Below are 22,481 nucleotides of genomic sequence, written 5' to 3'. Positions count from 1 at the left end.
TGGTGAGATAACCCACTTGACGCATAATGCACTAGCAGTCCACACCAAACAAACAAGCATCCCCTCCTTCCATCTCTGGATTTGGGTAGACAGCGCAGGTCTGGTTGGAGTCCCTCAGATTTGAAGACACAACGGCCCCCCGCGAAGATTGAGGGGAACCCACTGCTGAATTCTTCAACAGCATCTCCATAAGCTGTATTAACCCCGCCCTGGGCCCTCTCAAAGCTGCGCACCACTAGAGAGAAGATCCCCTTCCCAAAACAGCAGAGGCCAGCATTATGGTCCCGCATTAATTACAAAAATACCGTACCTCACTTATTGTAAGGACAGCTCCCGGAGGATTTCCTGGGGTAATCCTCCCTTTCCCTCCATTCTAATAGCTTAAAAGGGCTAATGTCCACCTAAACCAAATGGACTTATCCCCCACCTGTCTATTACACTCTCATTATTGAGACGGAAGGTCTTCCAGAACTAAAATCTCCAATATGAACAGATCTGCAGGTAGAGGCCGCCGGGGCACGGCCGGCGAAATCACGCAGCATTTCTCCCGTCAAGACAAACCTGGCTCATCATCTTCTTCTCCCCCTTCCCCTCAAGAACCTCACAACGATGGAGAGTCATCAGGCACGTCAAATCCATCCACCAAGGCTGACTTTGCTGAACTGAAAAACTTAATTGTTGATCGTACCAACGCCTTCTCTGTAGATTTGCAAAAAGCAATAGGGGACCTCAAAACGGAAATGGTCATAATTGCTAAAAGAACTTCAACATTAGAAAACAAGATGGAGTCCTCACTCAAATTCCAGAACGACGCTTCTCAGGACTTGGACTTCCTACTGAAAGAAAATGATTTCTTCAGAGACAAACTGGAAGATATGGAAAATAGGGACCGTCGCAACAACCTACGACTGCGCAACGTCCCTGAAAAAATCGAACCCAAGGACCTTGAAGATTTCGTATGCAAGTTCTTCTCCTCCTTAGACCCCATGTTCTCCAACCAACCAATACAAATAGAAAGGGTCCATAGAGCTCTAAGACCACGTCCAAAGGACTCTGACCCCCCCCGTGATGTTATCCTACGTCTCCTCTCCTTCAAGACTAAGGACATTATCACCAAGGCAGTCAGGAACTCTCCCTATATACTCTTTGACGGTAATCGCATCCAAGTGTTTCAAGATCTCGCCCCATCAACTATTGCTAAACGTCGTGATCTGAGGGATGTGACACGCACCCTCAGGGAGAATGGCTATAAGTATCGTTGGGGATTCCCTTTCCGTCTAATAGTTGAGGTGGAAGGTCATCAAGAGTCAATCCGCACACCCAACGAAGGGAAAGACTTGATCCACAAACTCAATCTCCCACACTCTGAAAGACCCTCTGGAGAAGTTCCGCAAACTTCATCTAGCCAACAACCTCCCTGATTTAACTCTCTGTCTTCCTCACTAGAGAGGATGTTAATACCTAGTCACATCTCTTAACTCATGTAACGTTATGTTCTGCATTGTATTGCACACTCTGTTTTTTTCCTTTTTTCCTATTGCATTGTTTGCATCCGTTCACTCAGGTTTGTTCTTGTTAAAATAACTTTTGCTGCACTACAGTATTAATCACTTCTGGTTGGCCGTTTCGCCAATAATCTATTATACTTAGATAATTTGCAAGACAGACGGGGGACACTCCTTTTGCTCCCCTGGTCACGCACCCACACATATTGGGAACTATTCACTTATAGCTCTAAATTTATATTTTGATATACGAAACATTTCTGCACTCCCGCACCAAGTGCCTTCATTTGTAACGCTTTATAGGTTCATTTTACCTATCTTTAGTTTATCCAGATACTCAGGCACTTCACCTGTGGACTCTTCCTCTGCCTTTGAGGCCTGAGTCCACTTCCCCTACCCTCTCTCAACCTAAAACCTCTTCAACTTTTTCTATCTACTGTCCCTTTCTTCCTACGCCTTTCTCTCCTGGCGCATACTCTGCCCTTTCTTCTACTTGGTGTCCCTCCTTCCCTCCCAATTACTGAACACATTGTCCTCAAAACAACCTAACCCCCCTACAAAACAGCTATGTCTTTCACTGCACTTTCTCTCAATGTAAAAGGTCTGAACACTCCGCAAAAACGTTCTATGTTGCACCACACTATGCATAAACTAAAAGGTGATATTATTTTTTTACAGGAGACCCACTTCAAGGCAGGCGGCCATCCCTCCTTGTCCTCCAGAAATCACTCCAAGGCTTACTACTCATCTCATACTGCTAAAAAAAACGGAGTGGCCATCCTACTCCGCAATTCTGTTCCCTTCGTTAAGTCAGAGACCAGGGACGACCCTGAGGGACGATTCTTGATCTTAACGGGAAGGATTGGACACTTAGACATCACCCTTGCTAATATCTACGCTCCTAACACAGGTCAGGCGGCTTTTTTTACACACTTCTTCACAGAACTACATCGCTCACGCAAGGGTTTGGTCCTCTTGGGGGGAGACTTCAACACAGTTATGTCCCCCTCAATGGACAGATCAACTTCTAGACACCCCTCTTCCCTAGCCTCACACACCAAAAACCTGCTCAAGCAAACAACTGAAGCTGGCCTTTTTGACATTTGGCGAGCACTTTACCCCTCTTCCAGGGACTACACATTCTATTCATTCCCCCACCATTCCTATTCCAGAATAGATATGTTCATGTGCTGTTCTAACCTATTCCAACACATAAAGAAAGCTGACATAATCCCTAACACCTGGTCTGACCACTCAATACTCTCCCTCTCGGTCGACCTTTTTCAGAACCCCCGGGGCAGAACTTCATGGAGACTAAATGAGACATTACTTAAGCTACCGCACTTTAAAGAGCAAATAGCAGAAGCGTTAATAGATTATTTTGACATCAACAATAACCTAGAAGTCCCGATCCCAACAATCTGGGAAGCTCACAAAGCGGTAATCCGAGGAAACATTATACAGTTCGCTTCCCGTAGGAAGAAAGAACGCAACGAGACATACAACAAGCTTTTCTCCCAGCTCAAAATCCTAGAATTACAACATAAGCAATCTAACTCCCGTTCTCTCGGACAGCAGATTCAAAAAATTAGAGGGGAAATTCAGGCTATATTGGCAGAGAAGACCGAGCGTCAACTCCGCTGGCTCAACCAATCCTTTTACGAGAAAGGAGATAAGGCTGACACTCTCTTGGCCAAAAGAATTAGAGCTAAAAGGGCATCCCAAACAATCTCTTCCATTAGAGACAAGAAGGGAAACATATCTTATGATCCCAGGGTCATTAATGGCACTTTCCATGAATACTATGAAAACCTCTATAACCTGCACAAAGTTCAACACACCCCAGAAGCCTCTTCCCAGGCCATCAAATCATACTTAGACACATGTTCACTACCCACCCTATCCCCTTATCAGATCACATCTTTAAATCAGGAAATTACTGGGGAGGAAGTTTCCTTGGCCTTGAAATCACAAAAAAACTCCAAAGCCCCCGGCCCCGACGGCTTCATGATGCTCTACTATAAAACATTTTCTAAAACACTTGTCCCCCATCTGACCCAATTATTTAACAACATACTACACGGCGGTAAATTCCATGAAGAATCTACCCGCTCTACCATAGTGGTCATTCCCAAACCAAATAAAGACATTTCCTGTTGCTCTAGTTATCGCCCCATCTCATTAATCAACGCAGATGTAAAACTATTCGCTAAAGTCTTGGCAAACAGACTAAATAACTACATGTCGACCCTGATTTTCCCGGACCAAGTAGGTTTCATCCCCTCTAGACAAGCCCTAGACAATACTAGGCGCACCATAGATATTATGAACTATGTCAACCAGCACAAAATTCCCACAGTGGTCCTAGCCCTTGACGCCGAAAAGGCATTTGACAGGCTTTCATGGCCCTTCATGTTCAACACCCTCAAACAATTTGGCCTGAAGGGCGAATTCATGTCGGCCATCCAAGCCTTATACCACCGCCCGTCCTCATCAGTTCTGACGAACGGACTACTATCCCCCACCTTCTCCCTGGGCAATGGCACAAGACAAGGATGCCCTTTGTCACCCTTACTGTACGCACTATGTATTGAACCCTTAGCTGCCGCCATAAGAAGAAATCCAGACATCTCTGGGATTCAAATTGGCCCCCGACACTTCAAAATCTCACTATTCGCTGACGATGTCCTCCTGACACTTTCCAACCCCCTAATTTCGCTCCCAAATTTACTCAAGGAACTAAAGACATACGGCTCTTTATCAGATTACAGAATAAACAATTCTAAATCTGAAGCTCTTGCGCTCCAAACGCCTGACACGGTGAAACGCACCTTAGAGTCATCATTTAATTTCCAATGGCGTCCTAAAGCGGTTCGCTATCTCGGGATCCAGATAACCAAGGAATATAGCCAACTGTTTAACGCTAATTATTCCCTCCTTCTAAACTCCATTAAAGGCGACCTCATAAGATGGGACCCACTATTCATCTCCTGGTTTGGCAGAATAAATGTAATAAAAATGAACGTCTTACCCCGAATTCTGTATCTGTTCCAGACATTACCTATACCAGTCCCAGGGGCTTACCTAGCGAATCTCCAACTATTATGTAGTAGATTTATTTGGCAGGGGAAAAAATCGAGACTCAAAAGATCCTGTCTGGCCAAGCACTCACGATCAGGTGGTTGCGGACTACCGCTTTTTGACCAATATTACCACGCGGTTAACCTAAGCCATATAGTCTCTTGGCAGACACCCCCGGGGCTCAAGAGATGGGTTGACCTCGAAAACGCACTCACAGCAGAACATAATCTCAGCTCCCTTCCCTGGCTTCCCCGTAGTCAGAGACCGGCCTCGACCTATTCTCACCCCACTCTACAGTTCACACTCAATCTATGGGATAAACTACATAGGAGATGGAAACTCACTTCATTTCCCTCTCCTCTGACTCCACTCTGGCACAATCCAGATTTCCCCCCCGGAAACTCCAAATCCTATGCTGTACCCTGGCGAAAAGCGGGGATTACTCAATTTACCCACATCTTAGGGACATACGCCCCCCAGTCCTTCCCGGACCTAAGAGAAAAGTATAAACTCCCGCCGTCCCTGTTTTTTGCTTACATTCAAATAAGAAGCTTTATACAGTCAAATTGCAGATCTTCTAAACTACGTAGCCCCACGCCCTTTGAGAGATGCTGTATCAATCGAGTTGGAGCCCAGGGATTGATTTCCCTGATATATCACATATACCTAAAACCAGAAAATAGCCCCGTCGAATTGTTCGAGACCGCTTGGGAATTGGACATTGGCAAAACTCTGGATCAGGAGGGATGGTCCCGGCTCAGAACCAGGATCTCCAAGGTATCCATTAACACGTCGATTAAAGAAAACACATTTAAGGTCTACACAAGATGGTACCTGGTACCCACGAGACTTCACAAGATTTACCCAGGTACGTCAGATTTATGTTGGAGATCATGTGGTGGGGTGGGATCTTTTTATCACATTTGGTGGACTTGCCCTTTTATATCCAATCTATGGGAGCAGGTCTCTGATTTTATCTCCAAAATCCTGAAGGTCGGGGTTTCATCGGACCCATTGGTTATGCTATTATGTTCTCGAGACAAATCACTTAATAAGTTCAGCAATAAACTGGCACAAAATATATGTGCTGCAACACGCCTCCAAATAGCTAGGAACTGGAAGTCATCTTGCCTCCCGAACCTTCATAGCATAACCTCCCAAGTTTGGTATATAGCCTCAATGGAATACATTACAAGCCTCCTCCATGATAAAATCAACAACTTCCACAAAACCTGGGATCCATGGTACTCCTTTCACCAGTCCACTATGCCTGCCATCCAGTAACCTGTTCCTTCTCCTCATTCCGCCCTTTTAACCCCCTGTATCACCGCCCCCTCTAGATTCGATCTTTCTCTATTATTAAGTCATCCTTAGCTCACCGTGAAGGTTTGACACCAACTCTTTCCTCATTTTATTCACTAGCATCTCTTTCGAGACATACGGCCCCCTGAAAATGGGTTGCGCAGGCCGCCCCCTCCTTGGGGACTCCACTGAACCTCTTTTCTTTCTCTCTCTCCTCCCTCTTCCTCTCTCCTTCTTCCTATCTCTCTCCCCCTCTTTTAACTCATCCAAAATAAAAAAATAAAAAACCAACAACAAAAAGATAGTCTAGGGAACTGAGGGAAAGTAAATGTGCAATTTAGAACGCAACTAAGGATAATTTTGCCTGTACTCTCAGATTCTGTCCTATATTGTATATTCTTAAAATCTCTTCCTTCTCTCTCCCTTCCTTGCCACACAACCATCTTGCATTATTTGTATTGTTGTCAAAAATAAAGAGTTTAAAAAAAAAAAAGATCTTCTATCAGCATGACTGTCCTTCAGAAATAGTTTCGGACTGAGGCGTTCAGTTTGTGTCAAAGTTTTGGAGAACTTTATGTAAACCCCTAGGGATTCAGTTGAACCTATCCTCCTAGTATCATCCACAATCTAATGGACAAATTGAACAAGTCAATCAAAATTTTGAGACTTTTCTCAGGATGTTTTAATCTGCCAATCAAGATAACTGGGCTGATCTCCTACCTTGGGCTGAATTTGCATGCAACAATGCTTTTCATGAGTCCACCTCTGCTTCACCCTTATCGGTTATCTATTGACATCATCCGTCACTTCCTGAATTTTCTTCCCTCCCTCCCACCCAGGCTACTGCTGTTAATTTACAGCAGCAAAGATTCTCTACTATTTGGAGTTGTCTTAAAAAGTCTTTGGAGCATTACAAGTTCTATGCAGACAAGAAGTTTTGAGCAGTCCCCGTGTTTAAAGTTGGGGATAGGGTATGGCTTTCCACCAAAAATATTTGCCTCAAAGTACCCCTTATGAAACTTGCCCCTCATTTCATTGGTCCTTATAGAATTTCCCAAAGTTCACCAAAAGGAGGAATTCGAGGTCAATCAGATTTTAGAGTCCAAGTATTACAAGGGTGGCCTAAAGTATTTGGTGGATTGGAAGGGTTTTGGCCATGAAAAGCACTCCTGGGTCCGCGCTTCCGACATCAATGCGCCTTTGCTGCTGAAGAAATTTCATACGAAGTTCCCCACAAAACCCAGCTCTAAGTGTGCAATGCCCACCTTTAAAGGGGGGGTACTGTCACACGCTGGGTGTTCGGTTTCCATACCCGAAGCCCAACATGGTTACCAACTCCCTGCTGACTGCCTCGCTCCGTCCTGGCCATCCGCCATCTTTCCGGTCTCCTTAATCCTTCTGCTGCTCCCTCATTGGCTGGCAAATTTGGCTCCCGTTTTAAAAGGCACTTCCTCCAGAAGCTCTTTTGGTCGCCTACCCCTAGAAGCTAGACATGGCTCCATATATCACACCTCCTGTGTCATCTCTACCATTCCAGTGATATATTTGCCATCTGGAGACTAATACACCTCCTGTGTGTTCTCCACCATTCCAGTGGTAAACCTGCCTAACGCAGACCATTACACCTCCTCTGTATTCTCCACCATTCCAGTGGTAAACCTCGCATTTGCAGACTGTTACACCTCCTGTGTAATCTCTACCATTCCAGTGGTAAAGCTGCCGTCCGCAGACTATTATACCTCCGGTGTTATCTCTATCATTCCAGTGACATATATGCCATCCGCAGACTATTACACCTCCTGTATCATCTCCACCATACCACTGGTAAACCTGCTGTCTGCAGACTATTTCACTTCCTGCATGTTCTCCACTATTCCAGTGGTATATCTGTCGTCCACAAATCACTTTGCCTCCTGTATCTTCAACTAGCTGGCATCGCCATCGGCGCCGTACTACTCATTGTATCTGTGACTTCCCTTAAAAGTCTCACCTGGTAATTTCAGTGAGGGCCACTACCTGCAGAGCAGACGCAGCTAAGACCAAACCACCTTGCGGAAGTCCGTGGTGAAAACCATCTGCCCGTTAGATTGCGTGCCTCGCTGAAAATAGTGCTAAACTGGGCAGACCAAGGGTCCAATTCTACTAAACCATGACAGGCTGTCATTTTTAGTAAATTATTGTCAATTTACTGTGTATTATTCAATATCTGATTTTGAGCATTGTTGATAATTGTCAGGTATCCTCAACCCCCTTTCATCTGCTGAATATTTTGGCTCATCTGTCAAATTTGTGTTTCCATAAACTGTGTTTGAATGGCCTGAAATAGCTAAAGATGCTACATGTGTACTTCTGGATCCATTGGTGATGGAGTACTTGCTTTCAGCTAGGGTTGCTGACATGATGGGCTTTCAACTATAGATGGGGCAGGGTCCACATCAAAAAAAATCAGGGTTATGAGGGTTTTCTCCTCACTCTCTGCAGGTGCAGCAACATCTGCAGTTTCATGCCCTACAGCAACATATTGCATTGAGGTTCTTGATTCAAGTCCAAATGCAACTTGCACCCAAAATAAGCACGGAACTTGAGCTGGCTAAATAATGCTTGCCATACGTAGACACACACAACAGGTTGAAACATACTTATAGTTATATAGTATTTTTTTTATGTCGTTTTTCAAGTAAACACATAAATAAAGATGCTTGCAATGTTTACTGTACATGCAATGCATGTTTAAAGTCTATCTTATTTGCATACAGTTATTCTGTGCAAACTAATAGCAAATATAAGTATAGCTTTTAAAGCAAAGACTATGCCGTGTCAGTAATCATTATCGGTCAGTATTTACACTGGACCTATTGTGGGTGCAAATGATACAGTTGAAACCCAGCATACTTACAATAAATTAAGATATTGCACATTTTGCATTGGAATTCCCTTTTTGTACATGGGCTACGTTGTTCCCTTCTCTGTTCCACCTTCCAAGTCGTAGGAAGCCATAAGTGTCATTTGAATTTGGAATAGATGGTGCAAGGTCCATTTCTGACCACACACAGAATTATTTCACGCTCAGTGCAAATGGCTGTATGTCTGAACATGGAACAAGCCAATATGTGTAATTCTGTCTTTTGCCTACACACAGTAAATATTTTGTGGGACAAATGGGGGTAATAAAGTAACAATATTGACATAAGGATATTTATTTTTAAGGTGGACTTGTCTGCTAACACATCATGTATGGGTTGGCGTCAATTGGTTTTGTGATAAACCTTGTTTATGCTGTGAAGTAAAATATGTCATACACATGGCAAATTCAATTGCTTTCTTGTTTCAGCTTCTTTGCATTCATTTGTACAAATTATTTATGCTTTATTTTATAATATCTAAAGATATCCTTGCTATACTCAACAGTGTTTCTTTGATGGAGGCCTTTCAGTATCCTGTATGCTAGTACCCTCAATAAGTTCCCTTGGGCAGATTTGCCTCAACCCCCCCTCATAGCAGGTATATTATATAATAATTGGAGGCCATTGCCTGTGGCTTCTGCAGCCACTCTCCATTCCCTTTTTCGAAAACTTTTTCTTGCATTAGGCAACATTTCTCTATAATGCCCCACTGCATTGACTGCTTCACAGACATGTGCTCACAACCATTTGCAACTTATTGGTGTTGTGGCCTTTTGGTTACCAAAGTTTTCATTATAGTAAGGGATTATACTACTAATAAATAATTTTCATTATGTTAAAATGAAATGTTACGTCCTGCGTATGTCTAGGTACCAGGCTACTCTTACTTGTCTCTTTTAATGCCTCCTCCAAAGAAATATTAAACACAGAAAAGCTAACAAAACTATCTATACTAGCCATCTAACACTATGATTATCTGACACAATTGCTGTGGTTTCAAAATTTAACAAAAGACTTTGTTAGAGAACACATTAAAATGTGCCTGCAATGACAAAATACATTAACATCGCAATTAAACGCAAAGTGCACACATAATTAAACATTAACCAATGCAAAGAAACAATTATAAAAGGGAAATACAAAAAGGAGGAAATAATATCTTCAAAACTTCACCAAAGCAACATGCACATGCCGGCTAGGCAAGCTTCTCACAGGATGCTCTACTTGTTTGGGGAAGAAACAGGAATTTATACACACACAAAAGGGTCATAAATTACATCACAGTAGAAATCATGTTGTACTGACACAGGTCTCTCATAGGTCAGAAGGTCAGAACACTCCAAGATCACAACGCTTCATAGGTGGATTGAGCCTTTCTTTGTTAAAATGTGGACCCTCTTGGATGAGTGTCTGCCTTGAAAATGACAATCTGTTTGTGGAATTTTACCATTTGCTATGCCCCTGCAATCATTTGTGTAATAAACTCCTATGGACAGAGAATAGTAAAATGGAATCAATAAGCAATGTGATTATAATACACCGTTATGAAGCGGTTATATGCGACTGCTAATCCTGGTGCTTCGTGATCGCATCATACAGCGAGGGGACATTTATTGGTAATTCAGCTTGATTTGTACATTATGATCAATATTTTATTAGACTTTAACAGTACCATAATGTAGGGCTCCTGCTTCTACATTGGCAGCCCCCATCAATACCATGGCACTACGGTCAGCACTATTATTTTCACTGGTTACCATGTTTTTTCTTTTACCACACTTTAACACAGCAGGAACACACCAGTAGGACATATCAATTAATAGCAAGAGTGGTGTAGGTGCAACACTTGACAACAAACTGAGTTGCAAAGGTTACACAGTATTCCCCAATGACAACTGTGAAATAGTTAAGAACCATCCTATGCTGTACTAGTTTCTTCTGATAGTCCTGCAGCTTCTTACCCATATATCTGAAAGTGTCATCATATATTTCTGTAATATTATCAATTAATCTTGACAGAGACTGTAAGTAAGTAAAATCCAGGGTTCCCCTGGGCAGTCCTAGTTTTGTCCAATACTAAGAGAAACTGTATCCCTGTAGACTCTTATATTTAATTTGCAATAAGGGGTTCTTTCCGGGGTACCATACTCCTTTTGAATCAGTGTTTGTACTTTGTGTGTACTTAAGGAACTGGGATGGATCTGTGAATGCTAAGTATCTTTTAGTGTGTTAATGTCATAATTTCAGGGACTATTTTGCCTAGAAAACATACTCCCTTGAAGTTAGGAGGTAACCATTTGTAAGCTTTGTGTCCACAAATTAAATATACATCCTCTGGTAGAATATAGGACATTGAGTAACCCAGAAGAGTGTTACATAGGGTTCTAGTTAATCTACCCACACCTAAAGTCCCTATTTGCTCAAAACAAGTATTTGGCTACATAGACACTAGACAATATCCGGATTTTACCTTACCAAGAGACAACTTTATAGGTTTACTCAAATATCCTGTTCTCTGGAAATCTGGTATACTTTTCATGAAGTTTAACCTGTTACTGTCAATAGGATTCTCATCACCCTTTCTGGTGTAGGTCATTGTCTGACTATAACACATGGCATCCCAATAGGCAGTTTTCATGGAGTTTGTAAAATGTATGCATATCATTGACCTGTCCACCGAGAATTGGCGAAGTTTCAGAATAGGGGTTTGGTTACTTCACTGTGGGTCTTCCCTCCAATAATTCAAAAACCTTTAGAGATGTTCAGTGGAATGGGTATTAAACCTAAATAGACTTGTCCCTGAGGAACATGGGAGCACAGCAATCATTTTGATTTAAAACCCTTTCCACCAAAACACTTTAGTAATCTAGGGGGTGTCTGTCAATATCAAGGTTACTGTTAGGCTGACACCGCTGGATGCACCTTTCTTCTATTATGTGGCCACAATTTTTACAAAGGCAGTATTCCTCCAACAATAACCTCTCACATTTCCTCCAAACTCCAGGCTGACCAGATCTTTTCTTAACCCCTGAGTTGAATAGAGTGTTAGGCTGAACCGTGTGAAGTTCCAAGTCACCCTCCATCTCCACAGCATCAATCCTATTTGGTTTATCTCCATCTCATCTCAAACCTCCTCTGAATTGTTGACTCTCCAGCAATGGGTGGAATGGATTCAAGTATCTCTCTTCGCTACCTTCAATGATGTGGTGCTGGTCATCAGCACTTGATATGGTCCTCCCCACCTGTGTTAGACAAAATGAGCACAAAAAGTTTTGGATTATTACATATTTTCCAGGTTCAATATCATTAGAATTAATTTTTGACATATCTGGAGACAGCAGTTTTAAACCTCTCTGTTGCTGTCTCAGCTGTTTATTCATTTTTGTGAGGTATTGTACAGTCACTTCACTGTTGCACTTTAAATCATCCATCTATTAACAGATAAGGTTGCTGACCAAAAAGTATTTCAAAAGGTGACAGGTTAAAAGGTAGTCGAGCAGTGGTTTTGATGCTATATAGTATTAGTGCAATGCCTCTGGCCACACTAACCCAGTTTCAGTCATCACTTCACTCAAGTTGTTTTTGATAGTACTGTTAACGCTCTCTACCTTGCCACTCGGTTGTGGCCTGTAGGAAAGGTGCTATTTGCTATCAATACCCATAAGTTTACACATAGTTTAAAACACACCCCCTGAAAAATGTGTACCCCGATCACTTTCAGTTATTCTGGGGATACCAAATCTACATGCAATTTCTTGTAGAGTTTCTTTGCAGTAAACACAGCAGTATTAGATATGGCTGGGTAAGCCTCTACCCCGCTGGAAAACATATCAATTTATATCAGTGCATACTTCAAATTTCTGCAGGGTGGGAATTGTATGAAATCAATCTGAATTACCTGCAAAGGGAAATCTGTTGGAGGGATGTGAGATGGTTCAGTTGGTATAGCTTTCACGGTGTTCTTTCTCAGACAGGTAAGAAAGTAAGAAAGTCGCTTTCTTACTAGCATGGGAAAAAAATCCAGAAGCATACCAATAGGCACTGACTAATCTACGCATACGCTCTTTACCCAAATGCTTCAATCCGTGAGTTGCTTCCGACAAGCTCAGAAAGCGTGCTTTCAGAGTTATTAGTCTACCTGTTCTATCTCTCCATAAACCCATCACTTCCTGTTTACTTCCCTTCAACTTTCAGAGAATCATTTCCTATGAACAAAGATTTTGCATCTCAATTAGATTAACTTATGCCTCAAAGCCATTGCCATTTTAAATTTTCCCTGCAAAGTCACCGAATATTGGTGACTTGCAAAAACCACTGGTTAATACATTTATTCCCTAGAGTCAGTATAAATGTTCACCACTTTCCCATCTGCTAACTTACAGGCTCTCTCAAAAGCTATCAGTTCTGCAACATGTGCTGAATGTGATGGTCCTAATTCTCTGGCCTCTGTGATGTTTCTGGCATCTCCTACCGTATATCGGTCCACAAGTCTCTTGTATCTGTATATGACAGGTCCCATCACTGTAGTGAGTCAATTCTGAGACTCACTGTGAAAATCGTGAAAATCTGATTTCAATTCTCCATATAGTCATGTGTACTTGCACAAGTGTCCAAAGAACTTTTTTAAAACTTTTCATCACCCTCCACCGTTTTTGCTTTATGAGGCACAAAGCTTTTGATCGTGATATTTGCAGGTGCCAAAGGGACAATTTCCCACTTGATGTATTTAGCTAATGAGAGATATCTTGTCTGAGCCTAATTTAATAGTGTTGACACTGCATGAAGTGTATGAAGTGTCATATTATGACCCAATACTATGTCTTCTAGCAGAGCAGCTGCTGCTACTGTTCTTGAACAGGTGGCGAGGGACCAAGCTACAGTATCTTGTTGTATATTGTAATATGCTACAGCTCTGTTATTGTCACCATGTCATTGTGTGAGGACTCCTGCATGCAATCAGCACTCTCTGTACTGAAAAATCAAATGTTTTTTCTTAGTTTGGTATTCCCAAAGCAGGAGCTCATGTCAGACTTGCTTTGAGTGCTAGGAAAGCTTGTTCAGTTTTCTCAGTGTGCTGCATTCTCTCAGGATTTGTAGAGGTTACTTGTTCCTGGTAGTGTCAGAAGAGGAGAACCTGGGATCTATTGTCTATTCATATCATATCTAGTAAGGCCTGCACTCTGTCAGGTGTCGTAGTCCTGGTGTCAGAGAGTGTCCGAATTATTTGACGTTCATCTGGCATGGCTATAATTTGTCCCTGGCAACCTTGTGACCTGTTTCTGAGAGATGCAACAATAAAAGTTTATTGTCAAGCAATAAAGCTTCTTACCTATCATCAACAAGCTGTATCAATACAGAACTGCAGGTTGGTTGAAAGAATTGCAAACATTTCAATCTATCTGCAGCATACAAAGCTTGAGAAGAGATACAGGGATTGTCTATTAATCCTTAAGGTAGGCATTTCCAAGTAAATAGCACCCGCGATAGGTAAAAGCGAAGAGGTACTGATGGTCAGGGTAGAGGAATAGAAAAGAAAAGAAAGCAGAGGTCAATTATAGTGAAGTGCTTAGCAGAGGGGGGTATTTGAATTGGAAAGATAGCTGGATTGGGTACTATGGGGAATTGGATTTCAGCTACTTTGTTAATCCCCCTTAGATCCTGCATTAATCAATAGCTCCTACCCCCCACTGTCTTGACAGGAAAGTTGGGACTGTTGGCCGTACTGTTTATCTGTATTAAAATACTTTGTTGTAACAGATTTTCAATAACCAGAAAAACGCCAAGTTCAACTTTAGGTTTTAATGCGTGTTGTGGTATTTTTTGCTCTTGCCTACTTTCTTTGAATCGGACCACTACAGGAGCTTCATTTACTATAAGGAACATTTGTGCTACCCTGGAAGGAACTGGATCTGTAACAGGGAGATGTTTCTTGGGGATTGTCAATACATCCTGTACTTCCTGAACGCTATTTTCTGGAATATCCGAAAACACTCCATCAGGGGTACAGTATTTAATACATAACAATTTACACAATTGATCCTGGCCAAGGAGGTTAGCAGGAGCTGAAGCTGCAAAAAGAAAATAATGTTTAGTTTAGAGAGGCCCAAGGGTAACTTTTGCCGATACATTCAATGTTTCACCTTGCCTGTTACCCCCACAGCCAAAATATTTTTCTTTGGTAGGAGACAAATTTAAGAGAGAAGTTAATAAAGAGTTAGGAATGTTTGCTTACTCCCTGAAATGTTTCTACATTTGGTTCCTCACCAGATTTGCTAATTAACTGCACTGGGTGTGGTCAAATCCTCATTAACCAAACTTCTCTCAATCCTATGTGTCTGTGTGGTGGTTCGACCACAGTACCGGCCAATGTGTAAGTTTTTACGCGTTCAATTTATCATTTGTATGTGTACGCATAATATTGCTAGCACATGCACGAAACATTAGCTTGTCACCTTCTTTATAGCAGAGACTGAGAAGCCCCATTATGCCTGGAATATATGACCCTCTCTTTTCCCCGGCTATGCGTGTGTGTGTGTGTTTCGTAATTTCCTTTTTCGTGCCAAACTGTGCAATCTTTTGCATAATGCTCCGATTGTTCAATGTGTAGCACACATACACACACATATATATATATATATACATATATATATATATATATATATATATTACATATATATGTGGGCGTGCACTATAGTGTGCGTTCTCCGACATAATTTGCTATTGCTTATACTGCACTGTGTGGATACTCACTAACATAAGCTATTCATTCAGCTGTTCCTTCCTTTTGATTATATGAAGGTCGTGGTTTATTGCAGATGCCTTAATGTATCCAAAGTATTCAAACTTTTAATTTAATGAAGCAATGTCGGGTTAAGTGTTTAAACACTTAACCTGCTGGGTATTATATATATATTGCTGCTTTAAATTAAAAGTGATAGAGTTCGCAATGACGTCAAAGTCTAGTGACAGACACCTCAGTAGTCTGAATCACTTGCGGTCAGCATCCTGCGATCGGAGATCTACAGCGTCAGTATGGAGGTAAGTCTGCTTATATTTCAATAATTTTTTCACAACCTCGGAGTTTCAGTGTAGGATTCCTCTGTGTCGGAATGGTGGTAATCGTGAACACTATTACCACTGGTATTTACATGCACCTTTACTACACAACAGTAATAATAATGCTTTACATTATCAAACTAAACCACAATTTACCTTTCAGTAACTACACAACTCACAAAGCAAGATATTCGATTTACCAGTATCAGGTAGTAACAAAATAAAATGTAAAGAGCTAATTTTCTTACCTTAGTAAGTCCCTAAGTAGTCCCTAAGATGGGAAATTCCGCTCAGAGCCCCCACTTTTTGGAGTTGTAAAAAAGGGATTGTCCGATATAATTGCTGTGGCTTTAAATGTTAACAAAAATAATTTATTAGCTATGTATATAGAAATATTAAAATGCGCCTTTAAGGAGAAAATACATTAACACTGCAACTAAACATAAAGCGCACACATGATTAAACATTAACTAAGGCAAAGATACAATTATAAATGGAAAATACAGAAAGAAGAAAATAATATCACCAAGATAAAACTTCACCAAAGCAACATGCAAATGCTGGCCAGCTAAGCTTCTCACAGGATACTCTACTGCTTTGGCAAGAGACAAGGAATGTATACACACAAAAGGGTCATAAATTACATCACAGTAGAAATCATGTTAAAGGGACACAGATTAGTCTCTCATAGGTCAGAAGATTAGAACGCTCCAAGAACACTATGGGATAGATTTACTAAACTGCGGGTTTGAAAAAGTGGGGATGTTGCCTATTGCAACCAATCAGATTCTAGCTTTCATTTATTTAGTACCTTCTACAAAATGACAGTTAGAATCTGATTGGTTGCTATAGGCAACATCCCCACTTTTTCAAACCTGCAGCTTAGTAAATCTAGCCCTATGTCTCATAGGTGGATTGAGCCTTTTTTGGTTACATGTGGATCGTCCTGGATAAGAGTCTGGCTTGAAACTGGCAACCTGTTTGTGAAATTTCACCATCTGCTGTGCAGCTGCTTTCCTTTTTGTCATATACTCCTATGGACAGAGAATAATAAAAATAGTAAAATGGAATAAATAAGTAATGTGATTATAATACACCATTATGAAGCAGTTATATGTAGAGATGCTCACTGACCCTCGTGTTTTGATTTTGGTTTTGGATCTGGATTACCGTTGTGTTTTGGTTTTGCCAAACCACCATTGCATGTTTTGGTTTTGGTTTTGGTTTTGTTTGGTTTTGCTATTTTGTTTAAAAATCAATGTTTCCTGGTAGGCCTTCATTAATTTTACACACAAACCAGATTGTCTTCCTCTCCATCTATACATATTGGCAATGCAGCCATCGTCTTTGGATGTATATTACCCCCTACACTTATAGTTAAATATGTAAAGAAATGGACAAAGACAGTTTGGTTTCTGTCTCTGTAGGCCCCCCTCCAATTGTAGAAAATACTCAAAAATTCAGCCGTTATAGACTGTACAATATTAATTGAAATGGACAAAGCCAGTTTGGGGTCAGTCTATGTGTATGACACCCTATCCTTAATGAGAAATTGCCCAAACAGCAGCCTTTCAAGACGGTACGTGATATAGAAATGCCCCAAGTCCCTTTCCTCTCTGGGGGTAGATTGCACCCTACACTTAAATAGAAAGTTTTAAAAAGATGTTATCGTCATAATCTTCAGCTTCATCCTCACCCTCATCAGTGTGTACGTCATCATCACAGACTATCAATTCATCGCCGCTTGAATCCGCCATTAGAGAACAGTCAGTGCTTGGATGTCTTTGATGGAGAAGGCCTTCCTCGTGGAAGATGTAGTTCATTTTTATAAACATAATTTTCTCCACATTTTTGGGAAGTAACCTTCTACGGCGATCACTGACTAAGTTCCCGGCTGTGCTGAATACTCGTTCAGAGTACAAACTGGAGGGTGGGCAGCTTAGGTATTGCAAAGCAAGTTTGTACATGGGTTTCCAAATGGCCTGCTTTTCTTCCCAGTAAGGAAAGGGACTGTCTGACATTTCAGACAGAAAAATTATTGTTTCACACTGGGGAATATGGGACACCCCAAAGCACTTGTAGTGCAAAATATTGTTTTAGATACTGCTGACAAATATGACTTTTGACAGCCAGAAAAATTACTGTAAAACACTGGGGAATATGGGACACCCCAAAAGCACTTGGAGTGCAAAATATTGTTTTAGATACTGCTGACAAATATGACTTTTGACAGCCAGAAAAATTACTGTAAAACACTGGGGAATATGGGACACCCCAAAACCACTTGGAGTGCAAAATATTGTTTTAGATACTGCTGACAAATATGACTTTTGACAGCCAGAAAAATTACTGTAAAACACTGGGGAATATGGGACACCCCAAAACCACTTGGAATGCAAAATATTGTTTTAGATACTGCTGACAAATATGACTTTTGACAGCCAGAAAAAATGGTGTGTCACACTGGGGAATATGGGACACCCCAAAAGCACTTGGAGTCCCAAAAATTGAAAAAAAGCCTCCTCTATCCTCCTCTCTTACTGCTCTAACAATTGCTAATACAATTGGTATTAATATTAGAATTGTATAGAATAGAAACAATAATGTGTACAATTATTGCTCTGTCCCTGCGCTAATATAGCCTGTGACCAAACCCTGCTCTCTCCCTCTGTCAAATAGTGATGGATTGCTGTGGAGGCGGGTATTTATGCTTTTCAAATCTCGCGAGAACCGAGCTCAGAAATACGAATACGTCACAATGACGTTTTGCCTCAATTTTGATATCGAATGGGTGGGAGAGTACCGAGCATGCTCAGCTCGGTACTCGGATAGGTGAAATTCGGATGGATTCGGATCTCGGGGAACCGAGCCTGCCCATCTCTAGTTATATGCGACTGCTAATCTTGCTGCATTGCGATCGCATCGTACAGCAAAAAGACATTTATTGGTAATTCAAATTAATTTGTACATTATGATCAATGTTTTATTAGAATTTAACAACTCACACCACACGCACGCACAAACAACACAGACAGGACTAAAAATAAATTAATACAACACAGTAAGTCTGACTGACTAATAAACAGGAGAACACATTAAACAAAGGACACCTCTTAGAAATTGCAATTGGAGATTCACTACTCACAAAACCACCCAGCATGGCTCCTAATGAGGAAGCGGCCAAGCTTTTATAGTGCTTGTGGTTTGAGAGCCAATAGAAACTCTCCCAGAAAATGGCTTTATTTCAAAAACCAGTGCATTTGATATAGAATAAAATCAGAGACTGAATACTGTTTTGGACTTTTGGACCTGGTATGCAGTAGTTAGTATCTACCAAAGTGGTCTAAGGAAGAACAACTGGTGCACCAGTGATATGGGCAAAAGTGCATGCTGCCACTTGTAGTGCCACAAGTATGTACTTTATAACGTGTCCCCATCTGGAAATATTAAGCGTTGCCAAATCTGAAAAATATAATTATTGCCCCACTGGTAATGCAATAGTAAGCCACTATAATATAATAAAATTAAGAACAAATGCCCTTCATATAATATGTTAATTAAATTTGTCCCAATAATTTATTCATAAAATAATTTGGCCCCCGTAAGATAATTAATAATAATTTTTGCCCTTCTAAACAATAAATCATGATTACCTTCATAATTGAAACTTGTATTGTGTCTCCTGTTATGTTGACATTGACCAGCAGTGGAAAGCTGATGTGTTTGCTAATTCCACCTATCAGAAGCAGTGTATTGAATATGGTGATATTCAATGCAATCTCGGTGATTGCAAAATCGCAGCTTCATATATATTGCGACTTGTATTGCTAGAATGGCAAAATATCAGAAATGCGTTTCGAAGCGAGTTTGGGAATGGCGATTTCGAAAAACTCACTTTATTGGTGATGATCTACCAACTTGCTGAAAATCCCAATTTGCACCTTAATATATTTGCCCCCAGGACTTGTGCTGACAAGCTGCAATGGATCAGCTTGCTTTTTTCAGAATTTTAAATAGTATGCCTTGAAAGAGTATTGTGAGTTTATGACTATATTTATGTTAACGTTTAATTGTGAATGGACTCTTAGCCGTAAAATATAGAGAGAGTGGACTCTTGTCTGCACAATAGTGACCCTCACCTCTCAATACTAATTATAAGTCTGTAAAACCAGATTCACCCTATCCCTGAGTCTCATAGATAAAGCATAAGCATTTTTTACTGCATACATTTCCCACTTTTTAGTCAAGGCATTAACCTGAGTGTTTCCCCTCCTACCCTTCAGGAATATTTAGTAACAACCCCAATCCCTATACTCTTTCCACTTCACCTCTTAAAGCCTTCTCCACAGGCCAAGAGGTTTCCCAGAGAAGTATATTTTTCACCTCCCTCACAAGTACTTTGGTCCTTATCAGTAATATTAACTAAAATGGGTTTCAAAATCATTTCACTCAATGTTAACCAGAAAAATCAATGATTCATCGATGTAAAACCAAATGGGGCATTCTTCTAATTCAAGGAATACACTTTAAACTAAGGATGAGTGGGCTCGGATTCACTAAACCATAACAGCCCCGAACAGTGCGGATCTGAGCCCGATCGGATTCTTGCTGCCATCTTCACTCGGGCATTGATCAGGGAAGCAGGAGTTTGTGTTTTGTTAGTGGTGTCCTCTGTCCTGGTCATTCCTGTGCTCTGTCCTGGTTAGTGCAGTGGTGCTGTGTCCTGTGCTCTGTCCTGCTGAGTCCAGTGGTGCTGTGTCCTGTGCTCTGTCCTGCTGAGTCCAGTGGTGCTTTGTCCTGTGCTCTGTCCTGCTGAATCCAGTGGTGCTGTGTCCTGTGCTCTGTCCTGCTGAGTCCAGTGGTGCTTTGTCCTGTGCTCGGTCCTGCTGAGTCCAGTGGTGCTGTGTCCTGTGCTCTGTCCTGCTGAGTCCAGTGGTGCTGTGTCCTGTGCTCTGTCCTGCTAAGTCCATTGGTACTGCTATATATCAACGTTCACTGTTCCTGCAGTCTAAAGAAATTGGTACTGCAATCTAACTACGTTCACTTTTCATGCAGTATAAAGGAATTTGTACTGCAATATATAACTACGTTCACTGTTCCTGCAGTATAAAAGAATTAGTACTGCAATATATAACTACGTTCACTGTTCCTGCAGTATAAAAGAATTTGTACTGCAATATATAACTACGTTCACTGTTCCTGAAGTATAAAAGAATTAGTACTGCAATATATAACTACGTTCACTGTTCCTGCAGTATAAAAGAATTTGTACTGCAATATATAACTACGTTCACTGTTCCTGCAGTATAAAAGAATTAGTACTGCAATATATAACTACGTTCACTGTTCCTGCAGTATAAAGGAATTTGTACTGCAATATATAACTACGTTCACTGTTCCTGCAGTATAAAAGAATTAGTACTGCAATATATAACTACGTTCACTGTTCCTGCAGTATAAAGGAATTTGTACTGCAATATATAACTACGTTCACTGTTCCTGCAGTATAAAAGAATTAGTACTGCAATATATAACTACGTTCACTGTTCCTGCAGTATAAAGGAATTTGTACTGCAATATATAACTACGTTCACTGTTCCTGCAGTATAAAAGAATTAGTACTGCAATATATAACTACGTTCACTGTTCCTGCAGTATAAAGGAATTTGTACTGCAATATATAACTACGTTCACTGTTCCTGCAGTATAAAAGAATTAGTACTGCAATATATAACTACGTTCACTGTTCCTGCAGTATAAAGGAATTTGTACTGCAATATATAACTACGTTCACTGTTCCTGCAGTATAAAAGAATTAGTACTGCAATATATAACTACGTTCACTGTTCCTGAAGTATAAAAGAATTAGTACTGCAATATATAACTACGTTCACTGTTCCTGCAGTATAAAAGAATTTGTACTGCAATATATAACTACGTTCACTGTTCCTGCAGTATAAAAGAATTAGTACTGCAATATATAACTACGTTCACTGTTCCTGCAGTATAAAGGAATTTGTACTGCAATATATAACTACGTTCACTGTTCCTGCAGTATAAAAGAATTAGTACTGCAATATATAACTACGTTCACTGTTCCTGCAGTATAAAGGAATTTGTACTGCAATATATAACTACGTTCACTGTTCCTGCAGTATAAAGGAATTTGTACTGCAATATATAACTACGTTCACTGTTCCTGCAGTATAAAAGAATTAGTACTGCAATATATAACTACGTTCACTGTTCCTGCAGTATAAAGGAATTTGTACTGCAATATATAACTACGTTCACTGTTCCTGCAGTATAAAAGAATTAGTACTGCAATATATAACTACGTTCACTGTTCCTGCAGTATAAAAGAATTAGTACTGATATATATTACTACGTTCACTGTTACTGCAGTATAAAAGAATTAGTACTGCAATATATAACTACGTTCACTGTTCCTGTAATATAAAGGAATTTGTACTGCAATATTCCTGCAGTATAAAAGAATTAGTACTGCAATATATAAATATGTTCACTGTTCCTGCAGTCTAAAAAAATTGGTACTGCTGTATAACTCCAGTCCAGTGGTACTGTCCTGTGCCGTATATAATTTTAAAAGCCTTTGCCGGGTGTGTGTGGTTTA

Source organism: Mixophyes fleayi, chromosome 5 (assembly GCF_038048845.1).
Source record: "Mixophyes fleayi isolate aMixFle1 chromosome 5, aMixFle1.hap1, whole genome shotgun sequence".
Classification (NCBI taxonomy): Eukaryota; Metazoa; Chordata; class Amphibia; order Anura; family Limnodynastidae; genus Mixophyes; species Mixophyes fleayi.
The sequence above is the reverse complement of the archived record's forward strand: the minus strand, read 5'-3'. Positions refer to the sequence as shown.